We start from the raw sequence: 26,133 nt of genomic DNA on the forward strand, positions 1-26,133 counted from the left end.
TCAGTGTGCTTTTGTAGAAAGAGTAAAAGGCATCGGAGTTCCTGGAGTATTTTGTGTCGTGCGTTCTGAGATAGAGAATAGCTCCATGGGGAGTAGCTCCGCGGCGAGGTGCGAGCTGGGTTAGTTACATATGTCGGGTTTGCGTTGGTAGTCCACCTGGTAGAATTCTTCCTGTGATCAGCTGCATAAGCTGTTGTCACGGCCGGTTTGTAGTGTCATCGGCTCGTGTTTTCTCATTTGTGGGATCAGTTATAGGACCAATGGGAGTGGTTCCACTGTGACGTGTGATCAGTAATGAGACACATATGTGTCCTGTGTGTTTGCTGTCCCAAATACGTGAAAGATAGCGCCGTATAATTTGGCTGTCTGTTGTTATATTACCTTGGGTTAAGACTGTGTAGCTAGTGTTCGAAATCTGGCTGATTCATTGTCTTAATGATAGGTCACGAGTAGTCTCTACTGACGAGGAAATAATTTGCACGTTCCCGAGAAAATGACCAGAAAGTATCGCGTGTGTGTACTAAGAACAATACCATTCGCTAAACTGAGACTCAGGTACCACTGTTCTTTAGAAGTACACTTAGTGGTGTCACCTGTAAGCAAGTGAGAGCTATGTCTGACGCAGTATCATATTTGTCTGGTGGGTTTTTAGTTTGCCACGACGTCGTCGTTGCTACTTGCGAGTACGTCGGCATGTTTAAGGGTGTCGCCTACTAGCTTCTCTGTATTTTTTTCGTGTGCTCTGGTCCTAAATTCGGGATGACTTGTCAGATTGACATGTGGTCTCAGAATCGTTGTTGTGCATTCTGACTGCTTTTAAAAATCCGAGGGCCTTGGGGCGCATTGTGTGAACATGTGCTATGCTTGTCCGTGTTATTTGTTATGGGCGTTTCCACAGTTATTTAGCTGATTTGTTGTACTAAGTAACGACGGACGTGTTTGTTGTCGCCGTCGTTCTTGTCTCTGTGGCGGCTCTTAAGTCTCTTTCCTGAAGTCCTACACGAGGAAACATTCACTTGGTGGTGGTTCAAAATGGCTCTGAGCACTATGGGACTCAACATCTGTGGTCATCAGTCCCCTAGAACTTAGAACTACTTAAACCTAACTAACCTAAGGACATCACATACATCCATGCCCGAGGCAGGATTCGAACCTGCGACCGTAGCAGTCGCGCGGTTCCGGACTGAGCGCCTAGAACCGCTAGACCACCGCGGCCGGCACTTGGTGGTGCTTGACTAGCGTAAGGTGCTCTCTATTATTATTGGTGCATTTCATTTTAAGTTAAGGCTAGTGCTTGTTTAGTTTTAAGGGCGCTAGGTCCTTGCTATGAACAGAAGAATGATATTACGTTATGGCTAGTTCCTGTTTAGTTTGTAAGAGGTTAGACCCTCACTTTAAATTCAGGCTTTGTTTACGTTTTGGCTGGTGCCTGTAAGAGCATAAGTAGTTTGTTATAAGCGCCTACTGATATAGTCATAAATGGCGCTAAGCTAATTAAGGTAATAGTTGCGAGTGCACTAGTTTCAGTAAGCTTGGGTGAGGCTTAGTGCGGCCGCTGTTGCTCGTTATGTGTATTACTTTGGATTACTCTCTGTGAATGTAGAGAAACGTTAGCTGTGTTACTGTTTGACGGTGTTGTTTTTTTTTTTTTTAAGCTTCAGAATTTAATATTACCTGATTTGCAATAATGCATTTCCGGTTTATTTTAATGGCAACACGTAACACAATGCGCAGTAAAAATATGAAAACAGATATTTAGGTTTTCCGATTAAATTTCATGCTGATATCACAGTAATGTTTTACTCTTTGGACTTATTATTATGAACAGTGGTGTTGAGCTTTGTAGTGTGACCTAGTCACTTATCCAGTTCTCTGTTACAGATCAAGATAATTACGATATCTCTGCAGCTTGGTCCTTCAGGAGCTGATGGAGTGGCATCGTTGCCACCCTTGGGTGACATTACGCGCCCTTGCTTCCAGCACCTGGGTCAATGAAGGGACATGGGGCCTCTGGATGGGCGCTATATCCAGCCAACTGTTGACGCGCTTTAGAAATAAAAGAAATTAAAAAAGTCAAGAAAGACTAATTTTACAAGGAAAGAGAATTTTCGGTCCTGCATCAACCTTGTCGTAAAAACGCAGTCCTCCCCCCCCCCCCCCCGTCTTTTCCACCCTATCTACATGTTAAAAGGATATCTGGGGAATATGACATTGTGGTATTACTGAAGCATACACGGACAGACACTCGACCAACTTATACAAATCATCACAGATTTTTGGTACACAGAACAACTACCAGAAAATCGGAGGGGAACACTCGTGCAATGATTTTATTCACACCAGCCAGTAGAAGGAGTGGCGGTTGTGCGAGGGAATGAACAAGTTTGAACTTGCAGTATGCTCGTTCAAAGCATTTAGCACAGGAGTGGCGGTGGCAGGAGGGAGTGAACAACTTGAAACTTGCAGAGAGTCCGTTCAAACGATTTAGTAGAGGACTGGTGGTGGTGGGAGGGAATGAACAAGTGGGAACTTCTTGGAGGCGTGTTGAAACCAGCCATCCAGCAACCCAGATAGGTAGCTCGTCTCGCCCAGTTGTAGGTGAAGTTGGCAGCCATCTATCATAGTGTTCGCTTTGTGGTTGCTTGCTGCACCAGTGCTCGCCTACTGCGCCGTCACTCATGCGGAATTATTAATAAATAATAGTATACAAACGTCTCAAAAATGAGAGCGACAGGAAGTGCAAAACTGCTAAGCAGGGATGGCTAGAGGACAAATGTAAGGATGTTGAGGCTTATCTCACTAGGTGTAAGATAGATACTGCCTACAGGAAAATTAAAGAGATCTTTGGAGAAAAGAGAACCACTTATATGAATATCAAGAGCTCAGATGGAAACCCAGTTCTAAGCAAAGAAGGGAAAGCAGAAAGGTGGAAGGAGTATATAGAGGGACTATACAAGAGCGATGTACTTGAGGACAATATTATGGAAATGGAAGAGGATGTAGATGAAGATGAAATGGGAGATATGATACTGCGTGAAGAGTTTGACAGAGCAATGAAAGACCTGAGTCGAAACAAGGCCCCGGGAGTAGTCAACATTCCATTAGAACTACTGACAGCCTTGGGAGAGCCAGTCCTGACAAAACTCTACCATCTGGTGAGCAAGATGTATGAGACAGGCGGAATACCCTCAGACTTCAAGAAGAATATAATAATTCCAATCCCAAAAAAAGCAGGTGTTGACAGATGTGAAAATTACCGAACTATAAGTTTAATAAGTCATGGCTGCAAAATACTAACACGAATTCTTTAAGGACGAATGGAAAAACTAGTAGAGGCCGACCTCGGGGAAGATCAGTTTGGATTCCGTAGAAGTGTTGGAACAAGTGATGCAATACTGACCTTACGACTTATCTTAGAAACTAGATTAAGGAAAGGTAAACCTACATTTCTAGCATTTGTAGACTTAGAGAAAGCTTTTGACAATGTTGACTGGAATTCTCTCTTTCAAATTCTGAAGGTGGCAGGGGTAAAATACAGGGAGCGAAAGGCTATTTACAATTTGTACAGAAACAAGATGGCAGTTATAAGCGTCGAGGGACATCAAAAGGAAGCAGCGGTTGGGAAGGGAGTGAGACAGGGTTGTAGCCTCTCCCCGATGTTATTCACTCTCTATATTGAGCAAGCAGTGAAGGAATCAAAAGAAAAATTCGGAGTAGGTATTAAAATCCGTGGAGAAGAAATAAAAACTTTTAGGTTCGCCGATGACATTGTAATTCTGTCAGAGACAGCAAAGGACTTGGAAGAGCAGCTGAACGGAATGGCCAATGTCCTGAAAGGAGGGTATAAGATGAACATCAACAAAAGCAAAACGAGATTCATGGAATGTAGTCGAATTAAGTCGGGTGATGCTGAGGGAATTAGATTAGGAAATGAGACACTTAAAGTTGTAAAGCAGTTTTGCTATTTGGGGAGCAAAATAACTGATGATGGTCGAAGTAGAGAGGATATAAAATGTAGACTGGCAATGACAAGGAAAGCATTTCTGAAGAAGAGAAATTTGTTAACTTCGAATATAGATTTAAGTGTCAGGAAGTCGTTTCTGAAAGTATTTGTATGGAGTGTAGCCATGTATGGAAGTGAAACATGGACGATAAATAGTTTGGACAAGATGAGAATAGAAGCTTTTGAAATGTGGTGCTACAGAAGAATGCTGAAGATTAGATGGGTAGATCACATAACTAATGAGGAAGTACTGAATAGGATTGGGGAGAAGTTTGTAGCACAACTTGACTCGAAGAAAGGATCGGTTGGTAGGACATGTACTGAGGCATCAAGGGATCACCAATTTGGTATTGGAGGACAGCGAGGAGGGTAAAAATCGTAGAGGGAGACCAAGAGATGAATACACCAAACAGATACAGAAGGATGTAGGTTGCAGTAGGTACTGGGAGATGAAGAAGTTTGCACAGGATAGAGTAGCATGGAGAGCTGCATCAAACCTGTCTCAGGACAGAAGACCATAACAACAACAATAGTAATAGTTCAAATGGTTCAAATGGCTCTAAGCACTATGGGACTTAACATCTGAGGTCATCAGTCCCGTAGAACTTAGAATTACCTAATCCTAACTAACCTAAGGACATCACACACATCCACGCCCGAGGCAGGATTAGAACCTGCGACCGTAGCGGCAGCGCGGTTCCGGACTGAAGCGCCTGGAACCGCTCGGCCACAGCGACCGGCAGTAATAGTATAGACGATAGTAATAATAGGATATGTAGCTACAGCACACTGAAAATATCTAAAGACAACATGTTTGTGCACAGAGAAAAGGAGGGGAAATGAACGGGTGGGGGAATTTTGGGGAATGGAGGGTTCGGGGAGGTGGGGGAATTGTGTGGGAGAGATTCACCTTGGTGGGAAAGGGAGAAGGTGACCTTGAGGGAGCATGTCAATGAGAAGGGATTGGAGACTCACGACACTGCCTTAGATGGACCCAACGCTGTGCTAGAAACTGCTTTCATCTAGTATTGTAACTCACCACAGGCATCTACTATTCATTGAGTGGCAGCATATGAAGGTTACTTACTTTCACTAGCAGGAGCTTCTTTTGATTATTATTATTTCTTTTGTTCCAGCCTGTTATGATGGCATATCCTGTCCACATTCGCTCTTATTTTTCTTTGGCGACGTAACCTCCTCTGAATAGTTTTGCCCGTTATTTGAAATAGATTTAGGCCCATCTAAATTTTAGGGACAATTACTTCACAGATTTAATTTATTAAGGTCGCAACGGATAACGCTATGGTATTCTATGGGGCAGTCAGAGAAAGCTACGTACCGTTAGCTTAACTTGAGCCAAACACTTTGGATATTAGGAGCGTAATCATCAACACAACAAATGTGACACTATTTTCAGATGTAATGAAAATAAGTTAACGATCACGGAAATAGCTTCAAATGATAAAATATTTATTTTTGACTAATATTTCACATGTTAACAGTAATCTTTTGGTATTATATAGATGGACAAAACATTCATGGTGCATTTATATACGACCCTATCGCTTTCTCATACGAGAATAACAAGCCACGTTGGCTTTAATGTGTAGAGTCTTGTGGGATGGGAAAATCTGGGGAGCACTGCTGAAGTTTGTAACACAGACATTCACATGCACTAATTCACACGGCAAACAAAATCTCGACAGCATTTATTAGTGGGAAGAATTGTATGCACCTCGTGACTGGAATCGAGCAGGATTTTGGTGGCTGCATATCTTTACATGAAGCGCTTGGAATCAAATCGATTCATCTTGCCGAATACACGCTCGGTATAGCTTTATTGATAATTTAAAATGTCCCACACAAATAAAATAATATGGCAGACAGTAACTTTTAAGGCTTAGGCTGTGCTTTGAATCTATAGACCGCGTGGTCGCGCCTAACGGAATTCACACTATTATGACACTGATCAACTGAACCAAAAATTGTAACCATAACCTAAATGGTAATTCAAAAATAGCTAGGAAAAGAAGTTGTTGAGATTAACGAATTATTATTAACAGATTCAAATTCCTTTTGTCCCTTGTTCGACACAGACGTTCTGAGGGAACGTCTGGTCGCTTACGTGTCCTCAGAACAACTCAACCTGTAACCGTCGCACGGAGCTGTCTCCAAACCACCCGAGGTGGTGGTGGAGGCCCGTGACCAACCTCTGCTAGGAAAACGTTTTGCTTTACTCATTTTAGGCGAAGCCCTCCTGTTCCTGCTCTCTGCCTTCCACCGACACCGTTTAGGTTGGTAGAACCGTGAGAAACCCAAAACTTCTCTGGATCGTGTGCTATTGCATTCAAATCATTCACACCTGACCACATACCTTCAGGAAGGGTGAAAAATGGAAATCAGGACACAGGACGTGCACATAAGAATGAAAAAAAAAATGTGTGGACCCATATTGCTTCTACAGGCATGCGGTTGTTGGGGCTGAGATTAATTAGTTGCATCATTCATTTTTTAATGATGTAACGACACCTATGGTGATGTTACAGTATAACAAACAAAGAGCATTCTCATTTGAAGAAATGGATTAGATGTAGATTGTGTACTTGTAATCGACTTTAGATTGACAAAAAAGACAAGGGAATTCAACAGAAATACCTCAGAATACACACTTTCAATGCTCTTTCGTTAACATTAACTTTTTTTGTGGCGGCATCTTATCCGACGGGTGTGCCTGTGTTCCGATATTCTCAAGAATACTACACGTGCTCGACAGGCACTGCAAACCATTCTCTGCTTTGTTCGAGTCTGGACTTGACGCGTAATTAAATGGCCTACAAAGAGCTACACAAAGGCCGTAGAAGTCATTGTGCAAAGGTGAGAGCTGATTTGCTGTATGCTGTGACCACTGTCCTGTAACTCGTGTAATCGCCAATTACAGAGTGCGCTGCAGCTAGATGAGTTGGAAAAGGCTCAGTCGGTCATAGAGATAGCATCCCCACTGTTATTCGGAGCTTTAGAGACTACAGTGTCTTATGCAGCTACTGAATAATATAAACGAAATACAGTGATTGGTCAATACATAAAGACTGCTTTTCAGCGCAGCATTGAATGCCACCTCCTCACGTTGCGGACAAGTCACGCGGTAAGAAATTTGCATAAGTGGCCTACTGGAGACTCAGTCTAATGACGATGTGAGATGCAAGCGGAGAAAAGCACTCACATCAGCAACTTTAACAAAGGGCAGATTGTTATGGCCCAGCATCTGGTAAAGAGAATCTCGGGAAGAGCGAAGCTGGTTGAGTGCTTTTTACTGTCGTGACCAAGTGCGAAGAAGGCAAAAGCACTAGTCGACAGGGAGCTGGACGTCCACGCCTCACCACAGAACGTGGTCGGAGGCTTGACAGGCCTCTAAAGCAGGACAGACAGCGATCTGTGGCAGATATGACAACACAGTACCATGATGCTGCAAGCAGCAAGTGTTTCGAAGCACACAATTCAGCGCACAACGTTGAATCTTAGCCTATCCAGCAAACGACCGCTAAGTGTTCCCATGTTGACCCAACGACATCGTCAGTTAGGCTTGCAGTGGACACGGGATCATCAAAACTAGACCGTGAATCAATAAAAATATGTCACCTCATCGAATGAAACACCTTGCTTGTCACGCCAGGCCGATGGCCGTGTCCAGAAACGCTGTCACCCACGCGAACGGCTGTTCCAAACGTGCACCGCGCCTCAGATGCAGGGCAGAATCTACCGAGCTGATCCCGCAGATGTTCTTCCTGATCACTTAAGCTTCAGAGGCTACACGATGGTGCACGGCGTGCCACACAAACGGCTGACGGAGATAATTGTCTTTGACTCTAAGGGATTCGTACCAGAATAACGGTAGAAAGATATCTAGATACACTACTGGCCATTAAAATTGCTACACCAAGAAGAAATGCAGATAATAAACGGGTATTCATTGGACAAATATATTATACTAGAACTGACAAGTGACTACATTTTCACGTAATTTGGGTGTATAGATCCTGAGAAATCAGTACCCAGAACAACCACCTCTGGCCGTAATAACGGCCTTGATATGCCTGGGCATTAAGTCAAACAGAGATTGGATGGCGTGTACAGGTACAGCTGCCCATGTAACTTCAACACGATACCACAGTTCATCAAGAGTAGTGATTGGCGTATTGTGACGCGCCAGTTGCTCGGCCACCATCGACCAGACGTTTTCAGTTGGTGAGAGATCTGGAGAATGTGCTGGCCAGGGCAGCAGTCGAACAATTTCTGTATCCAGAAAGGCCCGTACAGGACCTGCAACACGCAGTCGTGCATTATCCTGCTGAAATGTAGGGTTTCGCACGGATCGAATGAAAGGTAGAGCCACTGGTCTTAATACATCTGAAATGTTATGTCCACTGTTCAAAGTGCCTTCAATGAGAACAAGAGGTGACCGAGCCGTGTAACCAATGGATGCGACCATCATGATGCTGTAAACAGAACCTGGATTCATCCGAAAAAATGACGTTTTCCCATTCGTGCACCCAGGTTCGTCGTTGAGTACACCATCGCAGGCGCTCCTGCCTGTGATGCAGCGACAAGGCTAACCGCAGCCATGGTCCCGAGCTGATAGTCCATGCTGCTGCAAACGTCGTTGAACTGTTCGTGCCGATGGTTGTTGTCTTGCAGACGTCCCCATCTGCTGACTCAGGGATCGAGGCGTGGCTGCACGATCCGTTACAGCCATGCGGATAAGATACCTGACATCTCGACTGCTAGTGATACGAGGCCGTTGGGATCCAGCACGGCGTTCCGTATTACCCTCCTGAACCCACCGATTCCATATTCTGCTAACAGTCATTGGCTCTCGACCAGCTGGGGGAGCAATGTCGCAATACGATAAACCGCACTCGCGATAAGCTACAATCCGACCTTTATCAAAGTCGGAAACGTGATGGTACACATTTCTCCTCCTTACACGAGGCATCACAACCACGTTTAACCAGGCAACGCCGTCAACTGCTGTTTGTGTATGAGAAATCGGTTGGAAACTTTCCTCATGTCAGCATGTTATAGGTGTCGCCACCGGCGCCAAACTTGTGTGAATGCTCTGAAAAGCTACGCAATTGCATATCACAGCATCTTCTTCCTGTCGGTTAAATTTCGCGTCTGTAGCATGTCATCTTCGTGGTGTAGCAATTTTAATAGCCAATAGTGTAAATAGACGGGTAATTTTAGCTTGAGACGGAGTGTGCCAGGTCAGTCGGGCATCGGGACGTACCTGTACTGGTCTTCGCTTATAGAGGCCAGTCTGGCAGCAATGTTATACGTATTCTGTATAAACTTGTATTCTGTTTTCTATGTACTTGTTCGGGCTATATTCCACCTCCGGTGACACAACACCGGGGCGGGAGGGAACGCCAGCCTGGAACTTGGTGATGGCACGGTCTGCCTGAAAGAGGGCAGTGACAGCGGTCTGCAGCACGCCCAGGAGGGGCTCGGTTCCACTCGAGCCTACGGGCCACGTTCGCTTCCCACCTGGCGTACTGGGATGCGGGCGAGGCGTACACTGTGGGGGGAGCAGCAGCGCTGCAACAGCGCCAGAGACGGCGGCGCGGGTGTTGCCATCCAGAAAGCACCACTAGGGGCAAGTTGCGGCATAGCGTCCAGCAGGGCGTGGGTTCGAGTCCGGTCCTGTCCTGGGAGCAGCAGCGGCCCGAGGGCCACGGGTGACCAGTACACCCACCTTCATCCCATGATCGGACAGAGCACGCCAAACGGGGTGGAGGGCGGAGGGACTGTACCGAATACCGTTGTATCACTCTGCACTGCCCCTCGACGCTCTTGAACTTGCTCGGCCTCCTGACAAATTACGGAGTGGTGGGTCCCGGCTTCAGCTCGGGCAACTGGAGTCTCGGGTTCGCCCCCCCCCCCCCCCCCCGACTCCGCAACACAGCTATCCTCCGCATTGTTCGAAGGACCATGTCCGTCAGTATTTGAGGACTGCCTAGTCTTGCTTTAGTTGTGGTTGTTCCTTCGTGTTTAATCTTCAGAATCATATCACGAACAGTCGACCTGGGCAGGTTTGGAATGGCTGAAATGTCCCTGATGCATCTGTTATTTAACTGACACATCCAACGAGTAGTCTACGTTACTGAGCTCTCCCGATCGACCGAGTCTGCTGTTGCTGCTTCCCTAATGATTACGGAACACTCCTCGCCTGCATTTATAGTGGAGGGTCTGCCTCTAGTGACATCTATCGGTCAATTCCGCATTACGCTATGGAGTCGACACTCTTTTCATCAGATAGTGTTCACCTTTGAAGCTTACTTACAGTGTTAAGCCGGCCGTTGTGGTCGAGAGGTTCTAGGTGCTTCAGTCCGGAACCGCGTTGCTGCTACGGTCGCAGGTTCGAACCCTGCTTCGGGTATGGTTGTGTGTCATGTCCTTAGGTCAGTTAGGTGCAAGTAGTTCTAAGCCTAGGGGACTGATGACCTCAGATGTTAAGTCCCACAGTGCTTAGAGCCATTTGAACCATTTGAACTTACAGTGTTAGCATCTGTACCCTTTTAGAGTATGCAGTGATAAAAAAATCTCTCATGTGCTACATCATCTTACTTTTGTAATACAAAAATGACTTAGAGTAAATGAATTCTTAACAATTTAGTTAAACATATGAGGAAACGGATAATTCGTTCCTGTGGAGCTGTGGCGTGATGCAGAGCGTATAGGCACCATACAGGCGTGTTATCGACATGGTGATACATCGACAGCTGCAGGATGAGATTTTCAACACCAACATCAGTTCTTGCCACCTGGTCTACTGATTTAACGTTAACCTCAATACTCTTAGGTGACAAAAGTCATGGGATATTCTTACTATACTGTAGGACTTCTTTCGTCCGGCGTAGTGCAGCAACTCGACTGGCATGGGTTCAACGAGTCGTTGGAAGTCCCATGCAGAAATATTGGGTCATGGTTCCTCTATAGCAGTCCACAACTGTGAAAGTGTTGCCGGCGCAGGATTTTGTGCACCAACTGACCTCTCGATCAGGCCCCATAAATGTTCGGTGGGATTCATGTCTGGCGATCAGGGGCCAAACCATTAGCTAGAACTGTCCAGAACGTTCTCCAAACCATAATATTATCGTGGAACTCTTCCATTTGGTCCGTGTTAGCACAGAAAAACAGTAATATCACAAACTGAGTCCGCCTTGATGCAAAAACACCGTGTTATTTGTTTATTTCTTTATTATTCCAAATTAGTTTCGGCGACAAATATCACCATCGTCAGTGGGCTTTTAATTATCTAAAACATGCAGAAAATGGTATGGTTATACAAAAACAGTAAAACATTATTACATTTTTACAAATCGTCTTTTGAAATATAGTTTTATATTCATACTTTCATACTGCCTTATTTATTGTATCCTACAGCATGATTTAAGCTATTATTGGCGCTGTTTGTGACATATTTTCTGTGCTCTTTTTTCTGTTGCCGTCTTTATTACTTAGCGGACATCATGTCACCTGCAACCATGTGAGCGGCTGTTAGTAAACAAATACTCAAAGGTGAACTTCGTATGTCAGCGGTATATACTTGGGGTTGTGGTAGAGTTGTGGAAACCAGTTTTTTTGTGTGTATTTAGCTGTTGCTTAGCTATTCGTGTACTCACGTTGGTTGGATGGTGTGTGGCTACTTTTTACACAGAAAAACAAAACTTTTGCACTCTGTTTCTGATCCAGAATATTACGCCATCTTCCTGTTCGCGTGTGTCGCAAGAGTTAGAACATCTAATGAACAAAAACCATTACCCCACTAATATCGAAAACGATCTAAGCATTCTGAGAAATAGCAACAGCCTGTACCGACAATTAACGATAGAAGCAAATTACCACATACAAAAGGCTATAGTCGAAGGGAAAAATGTAATAAATGAAAACACAACACTCTGCAACAACACACTCTTTACCGCTCTGAGAGAACTGACCAAGGACACAGAACAGAAACCACACACACGCAAAAGAACTACTTCCCCACCACATAGAGACATAAATAATGAACAGAAGTCGTGGTAATTCGCGCTACAGTTTTTCATATCATTTCTCGCCACTTGCGGTACGCCTCTCGAGACACACGCGAACAGCAAGATGGCGTCACATTCTGGATCAGAAACAGAGTGCAAAAGTTTTGTTTTTCTGTGTAAAAAGCAACCACACACCATCCAACCAACGTGAGTACATGAACAGCTAAGCAACACCTACATATACACCAAAATAACTGGTTTCCACAACACTACCACAACCCCAAGTATATACCGCTGACATACGAAGTTCACCTTTGAGTATTTGTTTACTAACAGCCGCTCACATGGTTGCAGATGACATGATGTCCGCTAAGTAATAAAGACGACAACAGAAAAAAGAGCACAGAAAATATGTCACAAGCAGCGCCAATATAAGCTTAAAACATGCTGTAGGATACAATAAATAAGGTAGTGGCCGTGCGGTTAAAGGCGCTGCAGTCTGGAACCGCAAGTCCGCTACGGTCGCAGGTTCGAATCCTGCCTCGGGCATGGATGTTTGTGATGTCCTTAGGTTAGTTAGGTTTAACTAGTTCTAAGTTCTAGGGGACTAATGACCTCAGCAGTTGAGTCCCATAGTGCTCAGAGCCATTTGAACCATTTTTGAAATAAGGTAGTATGAAAGTATCAACTTAAACGATATTTCAAAAGACGATTTGTAAAAATGTAATAATGTTTTACTGTGTTTGTATAACCATACCATTTTCTGCATGTTTTAGATTTAAAAAAACCACTGATGATGGTGATATTTGTCGCCAAAACTAGTTTCGGATAATAAAGAAATAAACAAATAACACGGTGTTTTTGCACCAAGGCGGACTCTATTTGTAATATTACTGTTCTCCAAACCAATTGCGAGCAATTGTCGGTCGGTGACATGGCGCATTGTCATGCATAACATGAAGTCCACGAATGGATGCCGAACGTAAACATTTCCAGTCAATGATCGGTTCAGTTGCACCAGAAGACGAAGTCTATTCCATGTAAACACTGTCCACACCATTATGGAGCCACCACCAGCTTGCACAGTTTCTCGTTGACAACTTGGGTCCGTGGTTTCGTAGGGTCTGTGCCACACTCTATGTTGTGGCGTAACAAGCTAGTCACGCCACACTGAGGAGGAAGCCGAAAGGCAAGCGTACACACACGCCGACTGGCGTCAAGTCTGGAACAGGATACGTATTGAATACTATAAATAAAATACGTATCTTTGGAATATACTTAACTTTTAATCAATCCTTGTGATACATCTCTCTTGACTATACAAATGAGACTCGTAAGATACATGCACTGTGACAATTGGCGCCTTGCTAAGTCGTAGCCATTAACTTAGCTGAAGGCTATTCTAACTGTCTCTCGGCAAATGAGAGCAAAGGCTTCGTCCGTATAGTCGCTAGCAACGTCGTCGTACAACTGGGGCGAGTTCTCGTACGTCTCTCGAGACCTGCCGTGTGGTGGCGCTCGGTCTGCGATCACACAGTGGCGACACGCGGGTCCGACATGTACTAATGGACCGCGGCCGATTTAAGCTACCACCTAGCAAGTGTGGTGTCTGGCAGTGACACCACACTCTAACCCTACCGTCAGCTGTTACCAACTGGTATCTGGGCTCATCCGACGAGGCTAGGGTTTGCCTGTCGTCTAGACTCCAAACGATGTGGTCACGTGCCCAGGAGAGGCAGTGCAGGCAATGTCGTGCTGTTAGCAAGGTACTCGCGTCGTTCGTCTGCTGCCGTAGACCATCAACGCCACATTTCGCCCCACTGTCCTAACGGATACGATCGTCACACGTCCCTCATTGATCTCTGCGCTTATTTCACACCGTGTTTCTTCTCTGTTACTACTGACAGTTCTACGCAAACGCCGCTGCTCTCGGTTTTTAATCGAAGGTCGTCAGCCATTGCGTTGTCCATGGAGAGAGATAATGGGCTGCCATAATCACGTCGGACTCTCTTTCACATGAATCAATCGAGTACGAATGACACTCCGCTAATTCACTGCCTTTTTATACCTTGTGACGCCGTACTATTGCCACGTCAGTGTATACTACTGGCTTATATTGAACTTCTCACTTCCACATATCTGCTACGTCTCTTATTTCCCATAATCTGTATCGGAGACTCCACCAATGTGTCTTTTTTCTAGAAAAGGCTCTCTGTGCATTACTAATTTCTTTAGTACCCCTTTATTTCGTACTTGCAATGTTGTTGGACGTACTTCAGATGAAACTTAAAATTAGCCGACAGGCGTTTGAGAGTAAAAGATGTGACCGGATTTGACAAACGATGCTTGAAACGTGTCTGTGTGTCTCTTCCACCCCTCCCCGCCCCCCCCCCCCCTCTCCCACAGCCTTCTCCAAACACCGACTCCTCCACTTGTAGTTGTACCTGCATTGTGTGTGTATGTAAGTTGAAAGTTGAATGTCAGTTTAGGTTCGTGTTTGTGGAAGGGGGGGGGGGGGGAGCGGGTGTGGTGGAGGGGACCATAATAGATCTGATGCTGCAGTATGTTTGTCAAGGTAGACTGAAATTACTAAACCTGCAATGATAATACATTACTGAGTAATTACTTTTTTTATAGAATTTATAAGATTCAGTAACGTCGTTGTCCTTGTGTTAGTGGACCAGACACGTTTAATCCAGCAACAAAAACAAATGGCCGCCTCTGCGATTCATGGAGGGGCACATAATATAGAGGGGCATGTAGTTTCAACAGGGCCGCGCCTACGTCGTCTCCACATCCTGTACCGAAGAAATAGGCGCAAGCCTGAAGCTTTTAATCGTTCCACGTCGCGCCCCAACTGTATTGGGGAATGCAAAACACTTTCTCGTAGCAGCAAATCTCGTCCAATTGCCTCTCAGTTGACAGGCGAGCAGCCCGAGATGGCTAAGTACTTTCTCAAGGCTAAAGGATAATTGTTCGGGTCGGCACCTCAGGCAGCACTACGGTGACCAACACAGCAGATTCCACCAATGTGTGTACTCACGAACAATAAAACGCACTAATTATATTCTAAGGACGTACACTGTTTACCATTTAGCTTCCGATTTCTGGCGTTTTTGGTGTAATAATGCCGAACCCAAGAAAACCTGTACGAATTGCCCGTAGTGCGCCATATTATGCACACTTCCTTGCATGTGCTCCGTGCTCGTGGTCGATTGTACCTGTAAAATTCCATAGGCTCATGTATTTCAATTAAAACTGTGTGCAACGAATTAAACATGAACCAAATAGTTTATAATTAATAAAAATAATTCTAAATCAAACCAATTTATTGCAATAGTTCTAGTGTTTAAATATATGAATATAAAAATAACATCCCCGATGTTATTCAATCTGTGTATTGAGCAATTGGTAAAGGAAACAAAAGAAAAATTCGGAGTAGGAATTTAAATCCATGGAGAAGAAATAAAAACTTTGAGGTTCGCCGATGATATTGTAATTCTGTCAGAGACAGCAAAGGACCTGGAAGAGCAGCTGAACGAAATGGACAGTGTCTTGAAAGGAGGATATAAGATGAACATCAACAAAAGCAAACCGAGGACAATGGAATGTACTCGAATTAAATCGGGTGATGCTGCGGGAATTAGATTAGGAAATGAGACACTTGAAGTAGTAAATGAGTTTTGCTATTTGGGGAGCAGAATAACTGATGATGGTCGAAGTAGAGAGGATATAAAATGTAGACTGGCAATGGCAAGGAAAGCGTTTCTGAAGTAGAGAAATTTGTTAACGTCGAGTATAGATTCAACTGTCAGGAAGTCGTTTCTGAAAATATTTGTATGGAGTGTAGCCATGTATGGAAGTGAAACGTGGACCATAAATAGTTTAGACAAGGAGAGAATAGAAGCTTTCGAAATGTGGTGCTACAGAAGAATGCTGAAGATTAGATGGGTAGAACACATAACTAATGAGGAGGTATTGAATAGAATTGGAGAGAAGAGAAATTTGTGGCACAACTTGACTGAAGAAGGGATTGGTTGGTAGGGCATATTCTGAGGCATCAAGGGATCATCTATTTAGTATTGGAGGGCAGCGTGAAGGATAAAAATCGTAGATGGAGACCAAGAGATGATTACACTAAACAGATTCTTGAAGGATATAGGTTGCAGTAGGTACTGGGAGGTGAAGAAGCTTGCACAGGATAGAGTAGCATGGAGAGCTGCATCAAGCCAGTCTCTGGACTGAAGACCACAAAAACAACAACAACAACTGAAGTTAAGAAACGAGAGGAACACAGGATAAATAATTGCTTAAAATAGGACATTCGAATGTCTTAGCGAAGACCAGAAGGTAATGGGAACATGTGAGGTGGTCATCTAATGATCAGCTGTGAAAGTACAAACTCGCGTTGCCTGCTCAGTGACTGCGTGATTGCAACTAAAGAATGGTGAACTAAAAAAGGATGAATCGTGAATGAACCTTCATACTCTCCGTGCAATTACAAGGATCGCAACATCTATTCGATCCTTGTCATCGCGCCTACAAATAATCTCTGAGTGCCGTCGCTCTTTTTTTTTTAATTATTTGTTCTTGATCTTTATATTATACATCTTTATATTATACATCGTTTGCCTACGCTCACATAATCTCGCGAAATACTACAAATCGTTGATCAGAAGACTGTGTATGCCGTGATCTGCTGCTGATTGCTGGGTTGGAGGGGGGTAGAAATCTTTAATACGAGTAACCATTGCCTACTGATTGAGAAGTCCTCGATCACCGACTACCGCAGAGGAAGTGATTCCTGCCCGCTCTCCAGAGTAAGACGCGCTTCTGAGGCTGTACAACTTTCTGTGCACCAACGAGACGGCTTTTATAGTGTATTCTGACTAATGGCACAGAATGGAATACAGAAAAGTAATCGGAGGGTCGTGGGGTTGAGTCTCTATGTGGAAGTCTGGTTTTCTTTTTCTCTTTTTTTTTACGTTACGTACACTGCAAATAAACGAAAATAACCTTCCGTATCTTGTATTTATTAATATTTTCATAAAATGCACGATATACAAAGGCAAAGAACGGACTGGAAGGGATTGTAAGGCGGACACGAAAAGTTCACGTATGATGTTAGATTCTTTTATTGTTTTTCACTTGATGATTTACACTTGCTAAGGTGATATGCATCGTAAAAACAGTGGAAGCGGTAACTTTCCTGACACCTTGCACACTTTACAGACGTCGCATTTTAATTATTACCTGGTTCTTTTAAAGTTTCTATAGGAAAACAAACTTGGTTTACTTTATAAAAGGTTCTCTCTCATCGCACAGTTTGGCGGCAAAACAAGTGTAAGGCGTCATTTCGTCAAATATCGGCGAGGATAGCTGGCGATGTAATGAAACTAGCGGAATATGAAGTCGAAGAGGTAGAGAAAGTCAGCCAACCACTTGCAAACCAAACGTTTATTTAGCCCTTCACCTAGGTGTCGATATTTCTAAAAATATCTTCTTCAGAAAGAGTGGTTCTTGTTACATCACAAGTGACGTACTAAGGCCCACTCATCTAATTTATTTTTAGAAATATCGAAACCTAGGTCAAGGGCTAAATACACCTTTCGTTTGCAACTGGTCGGCTGATTTTTTCTATCTTGTCAAATTTATGCAGTTGTTGATTAGCTGCCATGTTTAAAATTTTGGAATGCGAAGTCCCGTACGCTTCAATTACAGTTCATTTTGGAAAGTTATTTGCAGCGTTCTCGTGGACGCTGCATGCACAGTCCGTTCTTGGAAATTTATATGAAATCCCAAATTTTCCTATACTTCTTCTTTTCAGGCCTTTCATAAAAATATTAATAAACGCTATATATTGTGCACTAATTGGATTTATTTTCATTTTTATCTACTTGAACACTGAAATTTCAAAAAAAAATGAAAACATAATTTCGCATGGAGACTGGACCCCACGACCCTCAAATTGCCCTACCGCATCCTTCCCGCAGCTCCGACTGCTGCCTGCTAACACCGCTAACGCAAATAACTGATGCCCACTCCGCGCCAAAACTGCTGTTTCTTCTAAAAGCTTGGTCATCCGGAGCTCTCACTTCTGTCCTTTTCAGTTCTGGCCAAACCCTGCATATACCATAAATCTGGACTAAATCGATCCTCACGGGTAGACGCAGTCCCGTTGTATTCGTTGACAGGAAAGTACGATCCCCAGTGGCTCGTTATGGAATGATTCGTTCTGCTAGATACTTCAACTACTCTCGTGAGTGAATTGCACTAACAATTAGAATATCTGCACACCATACCAACTCCTTGTCTAGAATCGGCGCGAGGACATAGTCTTCTTTGTCAGATAAAGACAACGAAGACATAAATACATAAAACAGAAAGAGAACACCGCACTACGAGATCAGATTTGTTACACGCCTTTTTTTCACGTCGTACATGCATACTGTACCAACCATGATTTTTGTGGACCAATTTCGAGTTAGATCTTTTAGAGCTTTGTCAAATTCTCCTCGTAGTATCATGTCTCCCACATCATCTTCATCTACACCCGCTTACCTTTCTATAATACTGTTTTGAAGTTCATCTTCCTTGTATAGACCTTCTATATACTCCTAACTTTCAGCATCCCCTCCTTTGCTTAGGACTGGTTTACCATCTGAGATCTTGATATTCATACAGCTGCTTCTCTTTTTCCCAAAGGTCTCTTTAATTTTCCTGTAGGCGTCATTCCTCTTTCCCCTACTGAAATATGCTTCTAAATACTTTCATTTGTCGTCTAACCACTTCTACTTAGCAGTTTTTCACTTCTTATCAATCTTATTTTTTAGACGTTTGTATTCCATTTCGCCTGTTTCTTCTAAAAGCTCGGCCATCCGGAGTTCCCACTTCTGTCCTTTTCATTTCTGGCCAAACCCTGCATATACCATAAATCTGGACTAAATCGATCATCATTTTTAAATTTTCTCCTTTCATCAGTTAAATTCAATATCTCTTGTGTTATCCAAGGACTCTTACTAGGCCTTGCCTTTTTACCTATTTGATCCTCTGCTGTCTTCATTAGTTCATCTCTTAAAGATTCTCAATCGTCTTCTACTGTATTCCTTTCCCCTGTTCAAGTGAACAGTTGTCTGATGCTCCCTCGCAAGCTCTCAACAACCTCTAGTTCCTTCAACTTATCCAAGTCCCATCTTCTTAATTTTCCACTTTTTTCCAGTATCTTTAGCTTTAATCTGCAGTTCATAATCAATAACCAAGTGTCACGTTTCCTAACATCATTCCCTTAGCATCACCTGATTTACTTCGACTAAATTCCATTATCTTTGTTTCACTCTTGTTGATGCTCATATTATACGCTCCTTTCTGGATACTGTCCATTCCATTCAACTGCTCTTCCAAGTCCTTTCTACAATGTCATCGGCAAACCTCTCCGTGAACTTTAATTCCTACTCCAATTCTTCTTGTGTTTTCTTTGCTCCTTGCTCAATGTACAGATCAAATAACGTTGGCAATAGGCTACTATCCTGTCTCCCTCCCTTCTCAACCACTGCTTCCATTTCATGCCCCTCGATTCTTATAATTGTCGTATGGTTACTGCACAAATTGTAATTAGCCTTTCGCTCCCTGTATATTACCGTTACGTAGGCAGACAATAAGTCATGCCGTATGAAATATTTGAGTGTTACTTAGAGTTTTAGCAGATATTTCTGTCCCATAAAAGGATTTATTACTTTCGGTTATTTAACTAAAAATCCAGTTCGCGTAGCTACAGTGGAAATATTGTTTGGTAATTCTATTTTTACATTTCAGCAGTATGGCTAGCAACAAAGTATTCAGATCCCAAATTACCTCGTGAAGTAATGACTCAATAAACAATGAAACAAAACAACCACAACAGCCTTTGCAAATAACTAACTAGCTTGAGATTTCAGAGAATGCAAATGCCTTTCTACCACAGATAATACTTTGGTTGTAAACGCAACAGAACACTTCTCCAATAGTGAACAAGAAATTTCAGGAGGCGAATAGGCAGTCGACAAATCGTCTCACCCATGCGAAATTTCACGTCAACGACTTACTGAGACAGTCTGTTCTGGTTTTGCTTCCATTTCTTTCAATCAAACTACATGAGTCTACATCTGTTATTGGCAATACGCACTCAGTCGTTGCAAATCCCGCAAACATGAAAGTGATGATGATGATGATGATGATGTTTGGTTTGTGGGGCGCTCAACTGCGTGGTCATCAGCGCCCGAGCAAACATGAGAACGCAAATCAATAATTTGCTACTAAAGATGGACAAAACACTAGAACAAAACACAACATCATAAGAAGGAAGAGGCAGAAATATCAAGAAACGTTCTAACCTGCTCACTATATATTTCCGTATGAAGTTTAGCCCAACTTTACCGCCCACTCTGCAAAGCGTTCACGTATTAGCAAAACAATGTACTCTCAAACTGTTATCCAACTTAAACTCGTGTGTTAACCTTTGACTGAAGAGAACCTAATTTGAACTGAACTGTAACTTGGTCTAAATACAACTTGTCTTTATATATAATGCGCAACTGAAGTAAAACAATCATCTGTCCCAAGTCAAAATTTCCACTTACCTCGCGTCTCGACAACATTGTTGTTCTCGAAAGCACAACAACAACAACGGCTAAGCTAGATTTCTGTTTCTAAATAAATATTCAAACTATTGCGTACCACATAGTGCATTGTGGTAATGCGTAACGATATACCTTTAAACAGTGGACTGGGAAGAATAACTATTCCTATGAAATGATTTTGCAAGACAATGGTTTTAGAATGAAGTATGTATTTAAAAAAATAGAGTAAAATTTTACGTGAGTTTTACACATAAAATTTGTCTGAACAATACTGTGCCTAACGAAGTGAACAACGATTAGACAAGGGTACAATGTTAACAGAGAATTTCTATAAAATTCAAACAACTTAATCAGTTGATATCTTAATGCATGTTCCAGGGAAGTGGTTGGCCTTTCTCTCAGCTCTGAACAAGTGAACAAAGTTAACTAGTTGCCAATAATCATTTCTACAAAATAGGTGCGCAGTGCTACTGTCTTACCTCAAACTTCACTTTAAAAAAAAGAATGTTATTCAAAATTTGTGTTCCTTTCGCCTTTCAGTTTATATGTCATATTCATCCTTGCTGTCCTTTACAATAAATCTTTCTTCTTGTAACAGATACCACCGCAAGCCAACACGTCTGTATTAAATATGTTCATCACCTACCACACATCAACTAAGAAAGTATCAGACTAGCAGAGGCAAAGACTGTGCCACGACAAGACCAAAGATTGTTTAACAGTACCGTAACTTGCTTTCTCTCTGAAGTGCACATCGATAACATACACAGATCAAACCTGAGATGTCCACCTTACAACTTGAGAAAAATCAGCAAAACCTTTCTGTAGAAATGTAACAAGAAATGACTTATGCCTGGTATTACGAAGCTTGAGGCCAGGCTACGTAGCCTTGAAACTGAACAAAATAATTTAAAAAATGGACGTCAGAATGACAAACAAAATCTACTTGAAAAATAAATACTACTGTACTGAGCACAGTAGTCTCGCAAGCACAGAAAGTCACGATCACCTTAATAAACAATTAGTGAATAGGCAGACGCATTAAAACTGAACACTGACGAACAAAAAGGACAACTCAGTATGTTAACAAAGAATGTTGAAGATCTGACTACAAAGATGGCAAATTTTACCACAAACGCAGCCATGCACCGCCGCCTCCGGCAGACATTCATGGATACAATGATGTGATAAAAAGATCGAAACCGGTCACCATTAAAAAAGCTAAGCGATCAAGACTGTTTCCAGTTTATTTTTAATAATTACAGATCGCTGTTTTCCTATATAAGAACTATGTTCTTTAAAATGTTACAGACAATGATTCTGATGTCACACTTCCTGTGCCATTTTTGTATCCAACAGAATATCAGGCACTTAATAATTTTAAATAAAGTCAGACTAATGTCAGTTTACAACAGAAGATGGACGCAAACCGCATGCGAGAACAGTTGACGCTTACCGAATGCACACTAAATGTTGATGACGACACCAATGACTTCATGCGTTCACACTAACAGTAACACTCTCAGATTTGTGATGAAAATACCAATTTGTGACGTCTTGGTGATTTTACAAGGGAATAATGCTTTTCTCCAAGACATGGTAGTGAGCCGCCCTTCAGGCGCAGTAGAGAACATTCCACCTCTTGCCGAACTGACAGTTTCGATTACAAGCGTTTTCTCTTCGTTCGTAAATTCAAATTTTATCAAAGTCTTAGCAACGACATCCACCCCAAGCGTGGCTGGATTAATTTTTGTTTTCACCGCCAGTAAATTGGTCTATAGGCCACCAACTGGAATTCATGTGTGGATATCTCGAAAGAGAGCCAGCCGTGAGAACGCGGTCTGTAATCAGAGAGTATCAAAGTGAAGCTGAGTTTAACCGCACTTTTCTGTCTGTGTAATGGCCGCAAGCAACTCAGGATCGAGTAAAGCTTAGTATAACAATGATGAAAAACTTTGGTCAGTCCGAATTTTCTAGCACAGTGAGTTACTTTGAGGAGGTGTTACGTAGAAACCAATATCTCACAAATTCTTAAGTCCGTCTGAGCTGATACGCATTTGCGTAACAAAATTGCCTTCGTATTTGTGTGACGTAATATTAGTAGGAAGATGCAAGGATGACCTGGAAGCTCTCCGAGCTTTGCTGCAAGAACAGGAACTAGACACTGAGAACCATATCACTAGAAAAGATGACAACAGAAATTGTAACTCACGATCATAGAAATGGCGAATGCTTTGGCAAATTTCATTATCACAGAGACAGTTACAGACGACAAAATAGGCATCATCCGTATGATTTACACTGTCAAGACCGAAAAAACTATCGAGACAGAAGCCATTTCCGCAGTAACGATCATGATCACGGTAATCGACAGAACAGACACTATGAAAACGATAACAGTCACTATCACAGTATCAGAACAACTGCCGGGGCGACTCGTATTCTAAAGGATACAATTCTGATAGAGGAAGCCGCAGAACTCATGGAAAAACAAAAATTACGGAGACAGTCGCGAAAATGGGCAATGTTATCAAAACAATAATACAGTCAACATGGCGAAACGCTAGTAGATAAAGCCCGCCGCGACACACTGGGATAGTTAAGTGAGCCCGCCTAGCTTTATCAGCAATCTACGGCGTGGAAATAACACACAGCAGTGACTCGCAACACCGGCAGCTACCAACGTTATAAACAGGACTGGAAACATCGCTGCGGAAATAACAAATTTCGTACGTCTTGAAGGCATAACAGGCAAACGACCTTGCCGCAGTGGTAACGCCGATTCCCGTCAGATCACCGAAGTTAAGTGCTGTTGGGCTGGGCTAGCAATTGGATGGGTCACCGGCCGGGTCTGCCGACTGCTGTTGCAAGAGGGGTGCACTCAGCCCTGTTGAGGCAAATTGAGGAGCTACTTGACTGAGAAGTAGCTGCACCGGTCACGAAAACCGACAACGGCCGGGAGAGCAGTGTGCTGACCACGTGCCTCTACGTATCCCTATCCGGTGATGCCTCAGGGCTGAGGACGACATGGCGGCTGGTCGATTCCTTTGGGCCTACAAGGCCTGTTCAGACGGTGTTTGTTCTTGTTAGAAGACAGAAGAGATGTCTTATTACAGTAAAATGATAATACACAGAAAGCTACTGCACATCGAGTGATACATTTAGGTAACATGAATTTATCTGCTGTTCTCGACACAGGTAGCCCCTATCTGTGATTAGTGAAACTCTGTTCAACAGATGCAGGTAGGCGACAGAAAGTTCTGCATTACCTTTCTGTAAAATCGCACTACAAGGTGCTATTTCAGGCAAAAGTACTGATGTAGGGCATCAAACTCCTTTGGATTTCAAATATGAAGAGAATAAATTTGTAATGGCTTTCTTAATTGTACCTCTTTTGTCGACAGAAATGATATTGAGAGTAGACTTTTTAAATGAACACAAAGCAGTTTTAGTGTTTGATGACGCTGAGACAATCTTAGAAGCTTAAGATAAGTTAATTATTCTGAAAGTTGAAGATTGGATCTGAAGAGAAGATGAGGAAGTGAATCGCCTATGCATCAGACCATGCAACACGCTTTCCATCTGAATTCTTTTATGATGGCAGACGTTTTTTACGTACCTCTTTTGATGACATTGGCCTAAAACAGATACACACAGTTTGATTCAAGAGAAAACAGATAAACTACAGCATTGCACTGATACAGAGAGGAGGAATCTTTGTGACGTTTTGTATTCACATTCAGTTGCTTCTCCTCACCGTACAGCAACTATATATATCTATGCTGTATGATGATGTGTGCACCCACCACATGGCGCGCTATTAGCCATGCACACGACTTGGGTAGAGAAGCATATCTCAGTTGGCGCCACTGTGTGGGTGTTCGTTGCTTCAGTTCAATTCTCATCTGTGAGCTGGACGCCAGCAGGTGCTTGGGCTGTGCTTTACACCCTACCTCTAGGTCAATGTGTCAATGGTCAGGCAAGGTGCGTTAGCTACTACATGCGGCATACACCTGGGTGTGTCTCAAGTCGACCCTCCTTGTCCGCCTCCCCTGAGGGGATCAACAACCCCGAAGTGCGCAGTGCTGGCACGTGGCAACCCCCCATGGTGGGCTGTGTCAATTTTTGGAAATTTGTGTAAAGTTCTGTGGGACCAAACTGCTGTGGTCATCGGTCCCTAAGCTTACACAAAACTTAATCTAACTGAAACTAAAGACAACACACACGTCCCTGCCCGAGGGAGGACTCGAACCTCCAAGGGCGGGGGGGGGGGGGGGGGGGGGGCAGCCTCGCGAACCGTGACAAGGCGCCCAGACCATGCGGCTACCCCGCCCGGCTGGGCTGTGGCTTAGTCGCGTCTGGCGTGACCCGTATCTATGAATAGGTCTCGTGCCCATGTCCGCCACGCCTTCTCACCAAGAGCGAAAGTGGTTGTGGGCAACGGGTTTTACCCCCTGGCCTCTCGGGGAATTTCTGTGGCCTCGCGTTGCACATCAGTCGGCCACTCAGTTGATCTCTCCATACAGCTCAACGCTCTGCCAACTGCCGAGTACTGGACCGCGTGACGTCCCTTCTCGAGCTCTATTGTGGATCACTGTACAATTGCATTCTGTTTTTGGTGTGTGGTCCATAACCCTTACAAATATGTTAAACCATTGTGGAAGATTATTACATATTTCAGTTTACAAGGTCATGAAAACAAAGAAGCACACGTTGTCTGTGTTGCATCCGGGAAGTGCAGAACAAAAAAGACTAGAGACGTGAGTTGAAAAACAAGTTTTATCTCTCAATTGAAGTTCACACAAGATATGAATACAAACACTGACAGACGAATTGTTCACTGAGTGCCTATCACAATCATACAACACTGTCGCTTCAGGTCTGCATATGTCCGTAGTTACAAGCGGTGAGCTCAAACACTTTGCGAGACTGCAGCGTGACTTTGCACTGTTGTCCACGGTGAGGAGTGCGCTTTTAACTAGTCGGCCGCTCCCGCCGGAGATTCGAGTCCTCCCTCGGGCATGGGTGTGTGTGTTGTTCTTAGCATAAGTTAGTTTAAGTAGTGTGTAAGTCTAGCGACCGATGACCTAAGCAATTTGGTCCCTTAGGAATTCACACACATTTGAACATTTTAACTAGTCCGGGCGAGGAGGAGTACACTGACCGTCGATGGGCCCGCCGTGACGTGGCATGACGTGATTGGCCTGTAATCAGTTGGTTGCAAAAAAAAAAAAAAAAATGTGTGTGAAATCTTGTGGGAGTTAATTGCTAAGGTCATCAGTCCCTAAGCTTACACACTACTTAAACTAAATTATCCTAAGGACAAACACACACACACACGCCCGAGGGAGGACTCGAACCTCCGCCGGAACCAGCCACACAGTCCATGACTGCAGCGCCTGAGACCGCTCGGCTAATCCCGCGCGGCAGTTGGTTGCTACTTTCCATATCTGCGGCTGCTGGCGTTGCTGGGGTTACTGCGGAA

This window comes from Schistocerca nitens, chromosome 2 (genome assembly GCF_023898315.1).
Source record: "Schistocerca nitens isolate TAMUIC-IGC-003100 chromosome 2, iqSchNite1.1, whole genome shotgun sequence".
Classification (NCBI taxonomy): Eukaryota; Metazoa; Arthropoda; class Insecta; order Orthoptera; family Acrididae; genus Schistocerca; species Schistocerca nitens.